Below are 19,340 nucleotides of genomic sequence, written 5' to 3'. Positions count from 1 at the left end.
TCAGATACTGGCATTGATGGTTGCTGGTTTTCAATGGCAGAGCCTAAATTTGCCTTCTTAGCTTTTTTTTTTTTTTTTTTTTGTAGTGAGAGGGTTGAGTAGTGCTTTACCAGCATGATTTTGGGGCAATTTGGGGGCAGATGTTGTGCACCAGCAGTGAGATATTTCCGTGCATTTTACTTTCTGGACATCACCAAGGCACATGTGCGGTTTGTGCCTGCAGGCTGGGATGCTGCAGTACTCCCTGGTCCATCACAGTTTTGTCCTGGATCTGCTCCGGTCAGTGAATGATTTTCTGTGGATTCAAGGTAAGTTGGTCTGATGCACATGATCAGATGTGTAGTTAAAGTGCTATTACATGAAATAAGAGAAGCCTAGAAACATGACGGAGGAGAATGGGCTGAGCTGATTTCGGTGGGGAGTCTTCTTAGGTGACTCCCTCCCCGTGATTCCTGCCAATATCCTCCCCAGCCCTGCACGGTAGTCCTGCTGAAGCAAGCATGCACTTTGCTCAGAAACGGACTGAATTTCCTTGTGCCTCTGTTTGTTGGCTTTTTTTTTTTAAAGCACATCTTGCCCTTTGCTTAAATGCCATCCCTGCTAGTCACCTCTTACACTCATTCTTCTGGATGTCGTCCATACATAGCTGCTGAATGGATGAACTGAATGTAGTATCTCCGTGTAGTGGAACATTATTTATACATAAGGGTGAATAAAAAGGAAAAAAAATAACGGGGAAGATGAAAAAGGCCACCTGTTCTGGGAAGTCCACCCTGACTGCTCAACCCACCCTTTTCCCTTTGAATCACCACCCCTTATGCTCCACTCTACTCTTTTTGATAGTACTTACCACCTTTTAATAAACTAACGTTTTCAAAAAAAAAAAGAGAGAGATGCTGATACCACTTCAACATGGAAAAGCCTTGATAATAGCACGTTAAGTGAAAGGAACCAGACATAAACGGCCACATATTGTTGACTTCATTGATCTGAAATGCGCAGAATAGGCAAATGCAGAGGCAGAGAGCAGGTGATGGTTGCAAGGGGCTGGGTGGAGGGGAATTAGGGAATGACTGATAGTGACAGGGGGTTTCATCTGGGATGATGGAGTGTTCTGGAAATAGATGGTGGTGAGGGCTGCACAACCGTGATTGTGCAGAAGACTGCTGAGCGCTGTCTCTGGGAGTGCCTGTGGTTGGGGCGGCTTTATTTTGTTCTCACCCTGCAATGTGAACTGTCATCTTATGCTGAGGCAGTTCTACTCCTGTGAGTGGTGAGGCTCAGAGACTTTGCAGAGTCATGTTTTTTTCTCCCCCTTGCTGAGTGTAGGCAAAAATTGTTTAAGCCTGAGAAAGTGCTCCATCTGCAGAAATGTCTTTCAGTTTTGCATGGTGTAAAAATCTTCAGAGCTTTTTAATCGTTGACGACAGTCTGAGTGGGGAAACAGCCCGTGAAGCCTGGGTGCGACCTGGAAGAGCCGCTCTTCCCTCCCTGACAGGGGTGGGTATTTCACCGCCGTTCAGGCAGTGAAGGGCCCAGACCCGTGAGTAGAGTTGACAATCGTGAATATTTACGTGTATTCGCTGCTTCATCTTGGATATTAATTTCAAGCTGAGTCACTTTGTGGCGGCAGCCTCATCCTACATCAGGAATCTATATTATGTGCTCTTTGAGGTGGAGACCAGACAGACTTTATTATTTAACAGTCTCCCTTGAATTGATATCTCAGATTCCTTTGTAAAAAGTAAAACAGCAGAAATACACACTTCCTTTAATGCCAGTGTGACCTGGATCGGGTTTAGTCTCTGTGCCTTAGTGGCCTTAACTGCGGGTGGGGAAGATGATAACAGTGCTTCCCTCAGAGGGCCTGGTGAGGGGGGAGTGAGAAGCACAAATTGAGGACTTACACGAGATGCTCATGAATGTCCTAAGTTAGTGCTCTCAGCCTGGTGAGGCCTCAGGGGCAGAGATGTCAGAACAGAGCATTCCTAGCCGGAGCTCGATCCGTGTTGGCAGCTGTTATGATCACTATCACCACTGTGGGTTATCAGGTAGTTTTAAGACTTGGTAATATGAATTCTTTAATAATGTTAAAAGACTAGACATCTCAGATTCAGTTTACATAATTTTCAAGATTTCCTCTGAGAAATGGATGTTTTATTCCCCATCAGAAGTCTGAGTTGAGTCTCTAATAAAATTCCGTATTCCTCCATCTGTTTGCTTTAATTCTCCATTTCTTAAAAAAAAGTTTTTAAATGGAGTTACTGGGGACTGAACTGAGGGCCGCATACATGCTAAGCACATACTCTCCCAAATGAGGTATAATCTCCCCCAGAATTCTTTTTAAACTTTACTTTCTTAGTATTCAGAGTTTAGAGGCCTCTAATACTTTTCTGGAGACTTGTCCATGAACCTGTAAATTTATTATTAATGGACAAATCTTGGTTTATTAAAAAAAGAATAGAATATTCTGCAATCCATCCAAAAGAAAATGCTCATTGATTTAAATTTTTCTCCTTTATATTGATTTCTACTTTCTGGTCTAGCTTAATTTATTAACACCCATCCTCATCATCATAATGACCAAACTCGCTCTGAATGGACACCTGCCTAAGGCTAAAATGCTTTCCTCATGTTTTACTTCATAGCAGGTGTTTGAGGGTAGGTATCAGTGTCTCCTTTTTTGCAGCTGAGGGATTGAGAGATGGAGTACCTTGTCCCAAATTACACACAGCTGGCAGTGGCTTGCTCAGTGCTGGAACCCTGGCTGCACAGAATGCACTTTTAATTGCTCCTCTAATCAGCCTCCCGTTGAGTGGATTCCCGAACTCCTGTGACTCCATAAATGGCCAATTTTAGTGATCTCAGCCTGATGAGGACTTCAAAGGAGAGACACCAGTGAGAATGTGAGACAGAGTGGCATAAATTAATATTGTACATTTTTACAAAAGTTTTATTCTCATGTAATGACTTAAAAAGTTATTTTTTTTAATTTAATGCTCTGTGAGCACTAAAAACAAAACATTAAAAATAATTATAGTGCAAAAGAGAAGTGGGCTTTGAAAGTCCAACCATTGCTAGTGATGTTACTTGCTTTTCTCTAGTGGCCCTTATTGACAGAAATACTTAGAAATACTGAATAGGTTTTATGTAGACTTAGTATGGAAGAAAAGATTGTCAGTGAATTTTGTAAGTAAAATCATTACTCTTTTCTTTCCTGATGATGAATAGGTAAGTTGTTTTTATGGCTTAAGTACATTTCCTCATTTGTGAAATTTGAGTAATATCGTTTTCCTTGTCTGTGAGAGTTAGACGCCTTGTATACAAAGCACCCAAAAGGTGCTTAATAAAAATGTGCTGTCACAATGACAGGTATTTTAGAAGGATCAACTCTGAATACTAAAGGGGGTGGCTTATTTCTGATGCATATTCAATATGTATATATATGATATATATGAATATGGCTTAAAGTAACAAGGATTCATTTATTTTTTTAGTGCACTATGAAGTTTTAATGAAATCTGTATCATTCTATTGAGACAGGGATTAGTTAAATTGCCTTAAGCAGACGACCTTTGAAGATTATTTACACAGAATGTGTATTGTTACAACTGAGAATTCATGTTACCGTTTAACATCCACTCAGACAATTAAATTCGTGGATTCTGACCAGATCCATTAAGTTTAAAAAAATCCACATTTCAGGGAATAATATTCTCTCTTTTGTGATTAAAGAAAATTTTGATTTTTTTTCTTGCACTTTTAACAGGTTTAAAATATCAAAACATTGATTTGACATGTAACTTTTTTAATAGAATAAATCTCATGCTGTTTTAATATGTAAATATATGTTTTTGTATTTCAACAAACTTTTACGATTTCCTGGCTCTTTGAGAAGTATTTTGCAAGATACTTAGATTACCTACTTTTGGAAAAATACAGACGTTACTTTTATGAATATAGGCCTAGTAAATATCTGTTGGTTTTTGCTACAGTGCAAGACATGAGGCCTAGGAGAGCTTTGCTGCCGATTGCCAGGAGGACATATCCCAGGTCTCAGTCTCCCCTCCTGTAAACTGAAGAGGCTGGACTGGTTTTCCTCCTCTAAGATGAGTTTCCATAAGCCTATGTCTTTTGTTTATATTCAGGAGTATTAGCAATATCAGATTAAATATTGAATACACCTCCCTTACCCTGAAACAAAGTGCAGTATGTGCTACAGGAGCTTTTAGTTATCTGATTCTCGTTTCTGATCCTACAGGCAATTTTGTGTTGCATGTTTCCCGGCAACCTGGAAGGTCTTTTTAGCCATAGGTGGCGCTGTTGCCCTTTCTTACCTTCTTAATTTTCCTATTTGTTAAAGAAAGCTTAAACAACGTTATTTTATTTTGATTTCTTTGCTTAATGCTTCAGAATAGCACAGTCTACATTATGTCTGTCTACCTGTAAAAATTGTTCTGCTTATAACTTAGTTTTATTCTGTCATCTCGCTGTGAACATCTCAGACTTGCTGTGCAAACAATGGCAAAATCGGACTTTTCTTCCAGTGCTAGAAACCAGTGAGACGGGAATTTATAAAACAGCTAGAAGCGGCCTCTGGAGCACCTTAAAGCTGAAAAGTGTACTGGGTTCCCTGAGTATTGACCCCGCCGCTGTGTGTTAATTAGTGGTAGGAGATTTGGTACATATAGGAAGGGGTGTAGTTTTTTGACTTGGGTTTGCGTGCACACGCTGCCACTGAGCCACGTGAGCCTAAGTCAGTTCGTTCTGAGATTTCCCTCGTCTGTGAGATGGGGATGCTCATATCTGCTTTGTAGAATTGTGAGAATTAGAAATTATGTAAAGTGTTTACCACAGTGGGTATGTCAAGAGGGCTCATAAACTTTAGCTACTGTTTTGTGAGAAGCCATCATTTGATAGTCTTTGGTAATTACAAAGAAATAGGAAAATAAGGAAAGCTGGTTTTATGATGAAAGATATTTGAGGAGGTTCGATATTTCCTGTACTCATAATTTAGCATCAGCAAAGTCAGAACTGTTACACAGTCGCCCTGAACCAACGTTAAGCCACAGAATTTTTTGTTACTTCAAATATGTTGGGGCTTAATGGGATCCAATACTTATACACATGTTGTCTCCAGCAGCCAACTGAGAGATGACAGAAAAGAGTAAGCAGGCGATATATGTCTTCATTTTTACTGATGAAGCCACGTTCTCCATGAACTTCAGGGCTGTGGGAAAATGCGTGTCATTATACTGTGTCCCAGAAGAAGAGACTCACCCTGTCCCAGGTAACTCTGGGCCACAGCGAGCCTTCCCTTGAGAGGACCTACCCCATCATGCACAGGGCTGTCCTGCCATGGAGCTGAGCATCCCGGGTGATTCCCAAGTGTGGCCAGCACTGGAAGGAAAGGAACGGTTTCACATACCCTGCTTGTCTCTCCAGACTCACACCTCACTCTGTTAGTGTGATAAAGGCTAGCTGTGGGCCATGGGTCTGTGGTGTGGAGAAGCACTCTCCGTGGCCAAGAGGAGTGGGGAGGAGGCATCCCCTCCTCAGTTTAAACAGGTGGTGGTATGGAACAGAAGGGTGCTCCCCAAGAGTTTATAAAAGGAGAAATAAGGATTTTCTTTGGGACTTAGTCTAGCCAGGAAACACAGAAGATGATTAGAAAGAGACTTGTAAATCACTTTAATATTAAGTTGACATTTGTTGAGCACCAATAATGTGCTACATTCTTTTCTGAGAGTTTTACAGAAATGAATCCTTCAATCTACTCAACAATCGAGTAAGGAATGTTTGATTTTTATCCCAGTTTTACAGTGTGGAATCTGAGGCACACAGAGGGTAAGTTGGCCAAGGTCACAGAGCTAGTAAGTGGCAGAGCTGGTATTTAAACCCTGGCTGTCTGGTTTTGAGGCTCCCAGGGATGGGCTTTGGGTGTTTAGAGGTATCTGCATCCCTGGATCTCTGTACCTCTGTGCATCAGTTTGCCCAATAAGGACAGGGAAAGGAGAGTTACACAGGTGCTCACAGTCGTGTCTCAGCCACTGTCCACGAAGAGTGCACCGTGATTAGCGTTAATTGTTTTCCAGGCAGTAGATCTGTTGGTATAACAAAAATTTAGTCCATTGAGTTAATCTAGAAACCCTTCCTGCTCTGCTTCTTTCCATGGTTGCCATGTTACTGCCTGCCCGGGTTTAGGCCGTGGAGGAGAAACTGTACTCATGGTTGAACTATGATATTTTAGTCTGGTTCATAGTTTCACATATTCTGTTACATTAATAAGTTAAGTTTCTGGTTTTCTTGCATCAGTGTCTCGTGAGTTTGGTTAATGTGAAACCAGTCCATGGGAGCCCAGGTGTGCTGATGGTATAATTTCTGAGCACGTTGTGGCACTTCTACACGTGCAGTCCTGACTGGAGGATGTCCGCCTTCCTCACTGATTTCTCCCAAGAGCAGGGCCCTCTCCCATCCCCGGATGTGAGGCTGGGAGCTCTCTGAGTAGGCCAGTCAGCGGCCAAGTCCACCAATCAGAAAATGATGAAGTACCCGGAAGTGGGTTTAATAAAAGAAAAGGGCTTCCAGGTAGTCCGATGTGCTGTTCGAGTCCATTTGGTGAAAAGCTGTTCACTGTCTGTGGTTGAGCTGATTCTTTGCTGTTGAAAAGTCTGGATTAGATGAAGGGATTTTAAAAAGCAGAAAGGAGTGATTTCAGGTGGTACGTCCACACCGGTGAGAAGTGATGGATGACCGCCTGTGTGAGGCATAGACAGAGTCTTACAAACTTCATAAAACAGCTTTAAAAGCTCTGCCATCTGAGTGCACTTCATAAGGGGTCCAGATCATCACTGGTCATGCTGTGAGGGCAAATAACTGATGATGGCATAAAGGACACGGAGGCATCAAAAAGGTCTCAGTCATGTTCCCTGTTTAAAGAATGTGACACAGTGTAATATATTTGAGCTGGTTTTTCACTGAACAATTTTTCGTGTTTTCTGGGACTCCCAGCTCCCGAAGTTTCCACGCAGCTGCATGTCCCCTCACTGCAGCTCTGTCAGCACTTGTCCTGGGCTGACGTGGTGTCACGGGGAGCAGGACTGTCAGCGTCCCCGGCTCCTCCGAGCTCCGTCTCCTCATCCGCAGTGCTGGGCTTCTCATCCGTGTCTACTTAGAAGGGTTGCTGAGAACCACACGTGATGGTTGTCAGGGGTGATTTGTGGTTGTCCCTGTGTTTGACATATAGTCAGTATTTGATAGAAACACATGTTTTTTTATAGTTCTGGCTTCTACATTGCAGTGGTTTTTAGTCTGCATTTTTTTATAACTTTTTTCTTATTTTTAAATAAGCACTTTTTTGGGGGGGGGATTACTGGGGATTGAAGCCAGCACATTGTGCATGGTAAGCAAGTGCTCTACAACTGAGTAATAACCACCCTCCTTGTCTTCACTTAAAAATAAATATTGCAATACACAAAATAGCTCTTAAACACCATCATGGGACCTATTTTCTGTATAGACAATTGAATACATATGCTATTTCAATAAGAATAAATGTTGGGACATACATTTCTGAAACTGATTTACTTGTTTAAAAACGATAATAGCTAGTGATAAACACGAGTCTTGGATCCAGTACTTCTTAGGGTCTGCTTTGACATCATGGGAAATTACATTCTACAGAGAAGGCAAATTGGGTCTCGTTGATATTTGGATGATTTAGCAGATGATCAAGTCTTTCAAAACTTGACAGTTTTGTATTTTAAACTAACTGCAAAGTTATCTTCTAGAAGTTGGAATTCCTAAGCTTGTGAAGTGCTCAGTAATTCAGTGTGTATGTGTTTGTGTCTGTGTGAACGTGTTTGTGTGTGATTTCAGGAAGGTAGAAATAAGTTCCATGTAGCCCTCTGATACCTTCCTCCTCCAGTTCAAGATGTAGGCATATATTTACACAAATAAATTGATATTCTTTTGTTATTTGGCATATTGGAAATAAGAGGTTGTCATACTTGTTTCAGAAGGGTTGGGGAGCATGAGCTTAGAAAACGGGAGGAGAAAGAGGCCGGGAGGCACTTCACACTCTGTGCAGGATTTGAGGAACAGTAGCTTTTCTTTTTTCTTCTAAAGCAAACTGGCGCTGAATTGTAACATACTATTACTCAGAATTGCTTTTCTGATCAGATACAAGTGCCTCAGAGTTTTCAAGGCAACATGAATGATGAAATCCGTTTTAGGAGTTATCTTTAAAGTAGTGTTAATTTTCAAGTAAAAGGCTATAGCCTGTTCTTTCTTCGAAGGGTAAAAGACGTTCTCATTGATCCAAGTGCATGATCAATGTGCTTAGTTTCTTTGGGGTTTTTTTCTTTTTTTTTAAGTGCTTGTTTCATTGTGGTTTGAATGAATGTTTAAAATTTCTGAATTTTGTTCTTTAGAACATGCTGATTTATCAGAACTTTTAAAAACCTGATTGATTTTTCGTCTTTGTTTGGAGGGGCACCCTTTTGATTTCTGTTGTCTGTTAAAGAGGGAAATTCTTCCTCTAGCCTGCAGATCATTAAGCGAATGGTTTGTAGTGTGCCTTTAAAATTCTTTGAATGCTTTGAGCATGCTTGTCTAGTGAATTTTGGATTGACTCATAGTAATGACTTTGCTTTGATTCTGTGGCTTTTGCTCCTCTCCGCAAGAATTTGAATTCTCTGTTGCATTTTGTATACGTGTTTTTAACAGGGGAAGAAATTTTACATTTTTTACAAAGGTGGGTTTTCCTATCCCCTCTGAATGCCTTCTATAATTGATACAACAAAAATCTGTTATTGTAGTGCTTAATTATTTCATAAACTAATTTTTGGCTTAATCAGAAGCAATGAGAAAGAGTGATAATAAAAAATATGAAAACCTTCCTTCCTTTGAAGAATAGAAATGAGGTGGTCAGGCTCACGCATGCTTTGTGCTTGACACACTTACTTTCATGTCATTGTGTATCATGATTCGGAGATGGAGTTGCTTCATGTTTTATAGATTTTTGTTTGAAGATTTTTGTTGAATTCTTTCTCCAGGCTGATGTTTCCTGTTGGGTTTGTGGAAAGCGTAGAAGGAAAACAAATTCTTTGTTTTATTTTCAGGAGGCCTGAGTTGCTGATGAGAAAAGAGTTGAGTGTGGGCTGAGGAACAGAGTGACACTCCCTCTCGTCCCGGCTGAAACTGATGAACAATGAAATCAATTAAGTGTATCAGTATTTGACCAATAGAATTCAGCGAGCTCAAACTGGCAAGTTATGCCCAATGGAAAGTACTGAATTCACCTGCAGAATTAGGTGCTTTGCCAATTAGAAGCAGCTTAGAGCAATCAGAAAAATTAGTTCATATGATGAGATATAAAAGAATGTAATATCTTCTATTTCTGAAACTTTTCTTTGTTAAGTTGTGTAGAGCTAAAATTAAGTTTCAAGCGCCAGGAGTTAAGTGTCTGAGTGGTTCTGTGGGATCGTTAGTCAGGGATGTGTCTAGATCCTGCTAGAGTGTCTGAAGGTGGCAGGAAAAGAACCAGGGCTAGGATTTGTTATCCTAGGGTGTCCTCCATAATGGTTCCATAATGGTTACATGTGGGAGCCCAAGATTAGGTTAACAAATTGTAACAGACCCCAGCCGCCTGTCAATGTTCAGAAGAAAAATGTGTGCTTAGTAACTGCTTTGCAAGCAGGAGCCTGTGCATCCTCACTCCTGTCTCTTTGCCTTAAAAAGCAGAGACAATGCTTTGCTTGCATAGTTGATGCTTTAGATAGCACTCTGCTCATTTCAAAGCAAGGACCCAAGCCCTCAGCTATAAAAGCTGGGCTTGTGTGCTTTTAGATATTCTATTATCCCCAAAACAAGGACCTGGCTGGTCTCGTGGTCTGCTTTGTAATTCACATATCTAAAGAATGTATCTTATTCCCCTCACCCCATGACTTCCCTAAAGATACACTAAGCCTTTGTACTCTTTGTGGATTCTACAATCTCTGTCTCCTCCCGTCTTTCCTCAAGTTCCTACTTACTATCACACAACTGTTAATGACTTTTTCCTTTCGTTATACACAGTAAATATAGGAGCATTTGAGAGGCTCGTGGAGTTGGCTCCCTACTCCTTCTCTTTTTCTGGACTTTTCCCACAGAGACTTGAATAATCATTCCGTGTCGGTACGACTTCTGCCAGCCATAACCCACAGTTCCAGGTGAGAATGATGCAGGCTTTATCTCTCCTACCGAAGGGAGAGAGAGAAGAGAATTGAGATCTGCTCCCTTGTGGTCCCTTCCTTCCCCAGGGCGACTCCAGTTCACCTGCAGCCTTCTGGCCTCTGCTGTCAGGGCCTCTGTCCCAGGACTGAATGCAGCCATTTTTTCCCTTGCCAAAATTTCCTGTGCCTTTCAGAAGTTGGTCTCTTCTCTGCAATTCAACACTGGCAGATGTGATGGTGGTCAGCGTGCTGGTGGGCAGTCACCTGGGGACTCCCAGGAGCCATGCTGATTCTCCTGATTCTCTCATTCGGGGTTACAGAACTGTCGAGCACCGGAGGAAGCCCATTCACGTGAGGGTAGCGCAGCATTGCATCACTTTCATTTAATTTTGAAATTTCAGTGGAGAAATTATTTGTAGCAAACTGTTCCAGTTTTTTGGCTGACTGCTTTCCTCACCACCATTTCCTTGTTGGATGTGGTGCTTGTTTTAAGAACCAGGTTTCTTCTCTGGTTATTTCTAGCAGGTGGGCTTGCCGAATCCTTGATCTGCATTTGAAACAGAATGCTTCATCTTGATGTCAAACTGATTTTCTTCATTCTGAATATTTCGTATACACTCAGCAACTGTTTCAAGTGAACTGCTCTTGTCCAATTTCGGTTAACTCACATTTGCTGATCTCCTGCTTTCATGCTGAGGGCAGTTTCTTCTTCCTGTAATAAAAGTTAGCAATTTGCATCTACTGTGGGAAGGTACTGGCCCGAGGTGCTTTTGTTCTTAACAGTTTTAATACAATTCACCCATTAATATTTACACCGGTTTTTACTCTATGCCAAGAATTGTGCATCCCAGTCAATCTTAGAATATTTTCATCCTCCTAACAGGAAACCCCATATGCATAAGCACTCATTCCCATCTTCCCCATCGTCCCCCAGCCCCAGGGAGCCACTCTTCTCTCTCTGTGGATTTGCCTGTGCTGGACATTTCATGTAAATCGAGTCAATTCATGTAAATGGAACAGTCTATTGTGACTGACTTCTTTCACACTGAGTAACGTTTTCAATGTTTGTCCATGTTGTTGCCTGGGTCAATACTCCATGCTTTGCTATTGCTGAATAATATTCCACTGTATGGCTGGGCCCCTCTGTTTACCCATTCATCAGGTGATAGGCATTTTGATTGTTTCTTCTTTTTGGCTGTGATGAATAATGTCACCGTGAACATTCCTGTAGGAGTTTTTATGTGGACATTTGTTTTCAGTTCTCTTACGTGTGTGCCCACAGAGCAGAATTGCTGGGTCATTCAGAAACCAACTGTTCAACTCTCTGAGGTCCTGCCAGGCTGTTTTCCAAAGTAGCCACGCAGCGTTACATCTCACCAGCAAGGGCTGCTATCTCTGATTCCTGTGTGTCCTCATTAGTTCTTGTTATTCTTTTTTTAATTATAACCTAATGTAGTGAGTGTGAAGCGGTTTCTCCTAGTAGTTTTGACATGATTTCCCTTACAGCTAATGATTTTGAACATCATTTCATTGTGCTTATTGGCCATTTGTATATTTTCCTTGAAAAATACCGTTTCGGATCCTTTATTCATTTTTTAATTTAGTTGTCTTTTTTGTTGAATTGTAGGAGCTCTTTTTTATTTGGAGATACAAATTCCTAATCAGATAAATTATTTGAAAATATTTTCTCCTGAGTGTTGTTTTTTTCACTTTCTGGATGGTGTCCTTTGAAGCAAAGTTTTAAATTTGATGAACTCAAATTTATCTCTGTTTTCTTTTTTCCTTGTGCTTTTGGGGCAATATTTAAAATCTGAGGTATTTTATTTAAAATTTACATATAAAATATCTTAATTTTTAGGACCGTCCTAGGAGACGGGTGCTGTTGTTATCCCCAGTCTATGGATAGGAGGCTGAGATGCAGAAAATTTCACTGACTTATGAGTGTCAAAGCTACCCAGTGCTGTGGGAGTTCAGAGCCTCATGATTGTCCCCAAGCATCTGTGCTCTTCACCACCATGCTCCACTAGTGCCTGGAATCGTTAATGAAAAAGTCTTTCCTGTTTTGGTTTCTTGTTTGTTTGTTTTCTCATTGGGAACCTCATCTCCTCATTTTCCTTTCGGATATCAGTGTAGGTTTATTTTAGGTCTCATGTAGGCAGAAGCATTGCTATCAGTTAACTTCTTTATTACACACTCTCCGGTGATGATTGTTGCTATTTGACCAAATCAAGTCATGCTTAAGTCTTTCCTGCTCATGACACTGAAAAGAGTCATGACTTACAGAATGCTCAGAGAAGAAAATAATTGATTGATTTTATTTTGCTACCCAATCAAACCAATCAAATAAAAACCCCGGTGTTGACGCAGACGGTAAGCCCTCCAGAATAGGGTCACTGTCTTCCTTGTGTTTCGTTTGTTTGGTCACAGTGTCTGGATAGTGACTTGCTGTCCAGCAGTTTTGTGAGGATACGGTGCTCGTGAATCATTGTAAGGACAGAATTTTGACAACATACTGTATTGGTCATTTCACGAGGGAAAAGATAATATAGAAATACTGCTCAGATCTATTTTAAAATTAAGTTTGGAATGTTGAGAAGAGTTCAAGAAACCATACAAAGATCTTTTTCACTTATTTTAGATCTATCTTACGCATATTATGATTACAAAGCAGAGTAACTTATCAACTAGATTTGACAAGAGGGGTGTATTATTGATTATTTGTATTAGTTGAAATATTCTACCTGGGAAAAAGTAATCAGTGCCCATAAATGAACAAATATGTTTGTATTTCTATGTAACATGGGAGCAGACTTCATATGTTTCTATATAATATATATGACTGTGTGTTTTAATCTGTCTGTCAGTGTATTTATAGTTTTTCAGCAATGTTCTAACTTTAGAATTCTTCTAAGAAAGTCACCCCCAATTCTAGCGCAGTTTGTACTGTGTATCCTGTCTTATGCATGGGATTCCACTGTCTCCTCAGTGAGGAATTTCCTCCCCTACTGAGGTAGTAGCAGAGTTAAAGGAACTGTGATTTCTAGGCCTTTGCTCTCCATGTGTTGGCATTTGGCTGTCAATCGCGATTTTCCATTTCTTGAGTTTTCATTGTTCAATTAGAATTTTTGAAAATAAGTGTTAATATGTTGTATTTGTCTCCCTAGAAACTTGATGTGTTTGTGCTTTTCAGTTTTCAATTTCTTAAAAATGTAAATGCACTCTTGTTTTTAAGTAGTCCTTTTTCACTAGATATTTGTTTACCTCTTTATAGTTAAAATACATTTTTTCCAATGAATGAATCGGTGTGCATGTTTTAAAGATAACTTACTTTTTATTTTCCTTATTATAACAATTATATTCATTCTAGAGAATTTAGAAAATAAGGATAAACACAGTAATAACTTAAAAATGGCCTCTAATCTCACCTAGAAATACAGTTGTAAAATTTCAAATTGAGAATTACAAGTCCTCTCATGTTGTTCTTCTTTTTCAAGATCGTTTTGGTTACTGAGACCCTCGAATTCCCATATGAATTACAACAGCAGCTAATCAGTTTTTGCAGAGGAGCCCGCTAGGATTGTGATCGAGACCACGTAGAATATACGGATCACTCTGGGGAGCACTGCCATTCCAAGAGCACTGTCTTCTGATCCAGGAATGTACGTGGCGTGTCTGTCCAGGTATTTAGGTCTTCTTTAATTTTTTTTCAGCAATGCTTTGAGTTTACAGAATATTATTTTACTTTTTTTCTTTGCCTTTATACTGAGGTCAAGTGTGCAAGGTACCGGGATCAGAAGTGTATTTTAGCCCCTCCCGTTGCTGCCAACATGGTCGCTGCGCTCTTGCTTTGCCTTGTGTACAACCTTGCACAAAATAGGACCTCAGTAACTCTCTCTTGAATGAATGATTATATGATTGTAGGATGATGCTTGAGAGTCCTTGTGATTTTTTCCTCCAGCCTTTCCCCAATTCTTAACTATGCCCTTTCTCTTCCTAAACTCCAGCCTGGGTTTCAGCCTGCCTGTGGCATTGATTTTCCCTATCTGTAGACTCTTCCTTTCACTGGTTCACGATAATGTTACATGTGGGCTTTGGAAACTTGTCAAGAAAGAACAAATCTATTGCATGCTAGTATTTTTACAGTGTGGTATTTTTTATCGATTGAAATTAAATCAGGCTGACCCCCTGAGCCCTCCCGTGAGCTCTTTTCACTTTCCTACATCTGATAATGCTCTGGTTGCTACATGTGCCCTTCCCCCAGCCTTGGTTTTTGGGTTGAGTAAGTCATCATCAGTGGAGCCCTCTCTTTAAAAGATGAAGAGAACATTGGCTCCTTCTCCCTGGTTGGGGACTTGGATGAGATGAGATACCAGATAAAGAATGGAGCTCCACCTCATTCTGACCCCCGCTCTTTCCGTTCCCTTCTCCAGAGGAAAAGAGTACAATTCAACAGTATAAAGATTGATTGTGAGCTAATGAGATAGACAAGACAATCAATTATTTATTAAATATCCTTTCATGCCAGAAACAAATGTATTATACACACAAAAATCACACAAAGCATGATAATATCGTGCTTACAGACGTGTGTCCGAGTTCGAGTCCTGCTCTGGAGTGACCAGTCCTGTGAGATGGAGAACTGGTAGGTTGGCTTAGGCTCTCCAGGACTGGTTTTCTGTCCTGCAGAGATGGGGCTCGCTAGGCTTCCCTCCCCCTTAGAGGTGCTGTGGGGTGTAACTGTCACGCGTGCACAACTGCTCATTCCCCGTAAGTGCAGGATAGCATAAATTTTGCGGTGATGGCTTTATGACTGCCCCGTGTAGACTCTCAGTGCTCCAAAGGGATGCCTTGTGGTTTGGAGATGGGATTCTCATTTCTGTAAATACCCAAGGATTGTGGTATTGGGCCCTGCTGATTTGAATCTATTCTTTAGAAAGTACATATTGTAGATATATTTTTCAAGCATGTGTGCTTTTTTCCTTTTATTATTTATAGTTATACTCTCTCATCTCTTGGTGTGACTTTTCATGGAATCCAGGAAACAGTCCTAACCTACCTGCCTCTTCACTCTTCTCCGTGGTGGTTTTCTTCCCTGACTACAAGAGGGTTTTGCACAGGAAATTTTATTTTTTCCCCTTTCCTTGGAGTCTCTCTTTCGGTCTGCCCATCTCTCACCTGCCCATCTGTCCATTTATCTACCCACTCATTCTTCTGACTTGTTTCAAAAAGCATTTCAGGCAGCTTACAGAAGAACAGATACCAAATAAACAGGTTAGAAAATGGGGCCAAGTTCAAACTGTGAGGCTAGGAGGCGAGCCTGTGTGAGGGTTGCAGCCGTGAGACACACACCTCTGCCCTGTGACTTATAAGATCGACAGCAAGAGTGTACCTGATGCTCCCAGCAGACACAGGGTAACAGGGTTTGTGGGAGATGCTCACTGGCTGTGAAATAAATAAGTGGCTCAGGAGAAGCCCAACCTTTCCAGCTACAAAGGCTTAGGAGAATATTTTGAGTGTCTTCCAAAATCAGGGTATTGCATTGTTTCTTTTGTCAGAGTTCTACGTATAGTTGGTTACATTCTATACCTGGAAATTTCTCCAGAACTCCTTACCAAGTAGTGCCATTGCTCGGGAATGAGGTGGTTCTGCTCATTGACTGGGGTTGGCCAGAAACCGAAAATGACATCTTCAAAGGAGCCTGGGATTTGTCAGTTATGTTTTGTCAGTGCTGTAGATTTCAGGAAATGCTTTCACACTTTCTCTCCATCTGAGGCGGCAGCGTGCTCTCTTAGCAGCATCAGGAGCTCAGAGCCACGGGATGTTGGGGGCTGACTGCACTGCCGTCAAGACAGCCAAGCTAGTCACTGCAGGAGTGGTCCTTTCACATAGTGCATTTCATGTTCTATAGTAGAATGTTTCAACAGGGAGTTAATTAACTGAGTTAATTAACATTTAATAAATATGAAGCTTTGATGAAAAGTCTGTTATAGGCAGAATATAAGTTGTGAACACTTTGAAAACGGTTTCATTACTGAAATTTCAGTAGGGAAGATACACAGTTTATCTTATTTATGCCTCTCTTTTAAAGTAACAAAGAAACAAGACAGAAAATGCAGAGGATGATTTCTGTTATTCCTCTCGGCTTGCAGGTGCCCTCATATCCAGTGGCATCCATCCAGACACCAACACTGACACTGGCCATGCTCAGAACTGCCTCAGCCCTGAAGACACAGGTGACAAATAGAAGGGGGCCACGCCCTGTTACAGCAGGTGCTCTCACTTTGTGGGTCCTTATGTAACTGCGTGGTTTTAATCAGGATCGCCCGTTCTACATTGTGTGGTGCTGCTGCAGTGTCTCCTAGTTATTTGTTTCTGTAAGTACTCGTGTATTATTCTCCAATGTGTGGTACTACACATCTAAAAATGCTTTTTTCAGATGAAAAATAATGTATATTTAATGCAATAAGTCTGAAAAAAGGGACAAAAACGGCTATCCAGGTCCCACTAGTCAGAAATAATAATTAACACTTTAACATCTACTTTCTGTTCTTTTCATCAGTGTGTATCAGCTCTGTCATAAAAACCAGTGAGCACTCTGTGCCTGTTTACTGTGTGGAGACCTCCATTTTCCATTCGGCTTATTACATGTTTTTCTACAATATTCTATCTCCCCTGGCATGATTTTTAATGACCAGTATATCATTATGTATTGTGGAGGCATCGTCCATTTTACTTCGGGCTTAAATAAACTTTTAAATTCCAAGTGTACTTAACTGAAATACTGAAAAGAGAACTGTGGTGGTACCGAAAGAGCCCTACCTCCCTTCCCCTTATTTCCTGAGTGTAAAAGCTGTTGCCAATGTGGTGTATATATTTCATGACCTTTATGCCTATGACATATATATATACCCATACATACATACATACATACATATGAGAAATCTATGTATATGTGTGTACATATTCTTTTTTGAAAAATAAGGCCATACTATATGTTTTCTGCAGCTCGCTTTATTCACTCAGTGGTATATCATAGACGTCCTCCCACTCCAGACTCACCCGGTCCTTTCAGATAGAGTGGAGGGGTCTCCTGATGTGCAGGTGTGGTCTCTTGTGCAAGGACACATTTGGTGGGAGAGTGCTGTGGACAAGGCCCTGGGCCACGGGGAAACGCTGGCCCCCTCAGTGCCCACAGCTCACCGTGATTTACCGCATTATTGTCTTGATGGTGGACACTTAACTTTTCTCCATTTTCCACTGTCAGAAAGGATGTTAGACTGGCATCTTTCTTTAACAGACATTCCTGTGATCTTGTATGAGCATGCCTTTAGTTAAGTCTTCTGGAAATTTAGTCCCTGGATGTGACATTTACTTTCATCACAGGCTACTTTCAAGTGACTAGAAATTCCTTCTCCAGTGTGGAATGAGAAATGTAGAATTACTTACGTAACCAATTCTCTATCGCTGGATATGATTTCACTTCAGGTTTTCTTCCCACCAGTGTAAACAGTATATCTATTTGAACTGATTTTTTTTCTAAACGAAACGATTCCTAGAAGTGGGGTTGTATCAGTGTGTACACACGTTTTTCAGAGTTTACATATCCATTGACATGTCATCCTCCAAAAAGGTCGCTCACAGTTTTTTCTCCCACAGATGGACACTAGCTACAATATCTTTTAAAAGTATTTACCAATAAGATGAGCAAAAGTGCTTTTTCATTGTTTTAGTTTGCATTTGATGACCAGTGAGGTATTGAGCATTTTTCACTGATTAGCCATCTGACTTTTGAAAAGTGAATGATCCATTTTGTCCTTTGCACAAATTTAAGTGAGGAAGCTTCTTTTTGCTTTGTGACAGCTCTTTGTATGTTATGAACATTAATCCCTTGTCTTCATCAACATCTATCACAGAGTTTTTCCTTGTCATTTCTTTCGTTTCATTTTGTTCAGTAGGTTTATTTTTGTTGTGGCTCAAAATATTCTTAAGATAGTAAATGTCTTCCTTTTGTGTTTTATCTTTGTTATTATTCTTAGAAATACTTTCTTACAATGGTATAAATCTCTTATGTAGGTTTATTTAATGTCTAAGATGGAGATGATAATAGTACTTGTTATAGTGAGGAGAAGTTGAATTAATGTGAGCAAAGAGTTGTATTTGCTGTTATTAGTATTTTAATATTTACATCACTATCTGTAATTATTTTTGTGGTCATTATGACAGGAATAGAATTTGTTCTTTCCAGGTGATTCTCTGATTGTCCCAGGACAATTATTGAATTCATACTTTGGTCTTTGATTTGAAATCCCACATGTATAAAATACTTATGTACACTAGAGTCTCTTTTTGAGCTCATGCTTTATTTCTGTCAATCTTACTTCCTTACTCCAGCGCTATATCTTACATATTGTAAAAATTAATTAATATCTGACAGTGCGATTTTTTTTTTTTGTTCTTTTCTTCCATCCCAAACTTTCTTGGCTATTATTATGGCTTTATTATTCCTGAAGAATTCTAAAATATATTGTTCAAGTTAAAAAAAAATCAGATAAGAGTATTCATGGGATTTTTATTAAGTTTTGAATTATTTTTAGGAGAACTTCCATATTTATAAAACTGTTTTCCTCCATGCAATATGTTGATGTCTCTACATTCACACCTCTTATTTACCCCTCAGTACAGTCCTGTAGTTTTCTCCATGTACAACATGGGCATTAATTGTGAGTTTATTCCAGATTATTGTTGATGTTTTTGTTAATTTTGTAAGGGAGAATTTTTTGCTATTATATTTTTTAACTGTTTAAACTGACACCTAGGAAGGCAGATTCGGTTTGTAAATACTCACTTTGTAACAAATCATTTAAAATTGTAAGTATTAAGTAATTGTTCGAGGATCCTTTCTTTTGTGTTTTTAAAAATTTGTTTCCAATATTATCAAAATGGTCATAGCTAAGAAGTATAGGTGTGGAGACAGATGGAGAGAGGTAGTGTGGCTCATGTACAAACTCTGAGCACTTTTATGGCTGCATTTAGGCTGGAGAAGCCGCAGAAGAGCCCACATTAGACCAGGGGTGGCTTTGTATGCACTTGAAAGCCAGCTTTCCTACCTTTATGGTGAAGCCTGGT

The 19,340-nt window shown here is 40.1% G+C and overlaps 1 long non-coding RNA gene across 1 annotated transcript in view; it reads left to right on the top strand.

The window, feature by feature from the left end:
* Window positions 1-7,110: 7,110 nt before the first annotated feature.
* LOC135322423 (uncharacterized) overlaps window positions 7,111-19,340 on the top strand; it is a 44,072-nt gene continuing 31,842 nt past the window's right edge. Inside the window, exons 1-5 of the long non-coding RNA XR_010382990.1 lie at window positions 7,111-9,314; window positions 10,078-10,211; window positions 13,709-13,894; window positions 16,364-16,447; window positions 16,532-16,588. This is a non-coding gene — a long non-coding RNA (uncharacterized LOC135322423). The remainder of the gene's footprint in view (window positions 9,315-10,077; window positions 10,212-13,708; window positions 13,895-16,363; window positions 16,448-16,531; window positions 16,589-19,340) is intronic.

This window comes from Camelus dromedarius, chromosome 11 (genome assembly GCF_036321535.1).
Source record: "Camelus dromedarius isolate mCamDro1 chromosome 11, mCamDro1.pat, whole genome shotgun sequence".
Taxonomy (NCBI): domain Eukaryota; kingdom Metazoa; phylum Chordata; class Mammalia; order Artiodactyla; family Camelidae; genus Camelus; species Camelus dromedarius.
The sequence above is the reverse complement of the archived record's forward strand: the minus strand, read 5'-3'. Positions and strand labels throughout refer to the sequence as shown.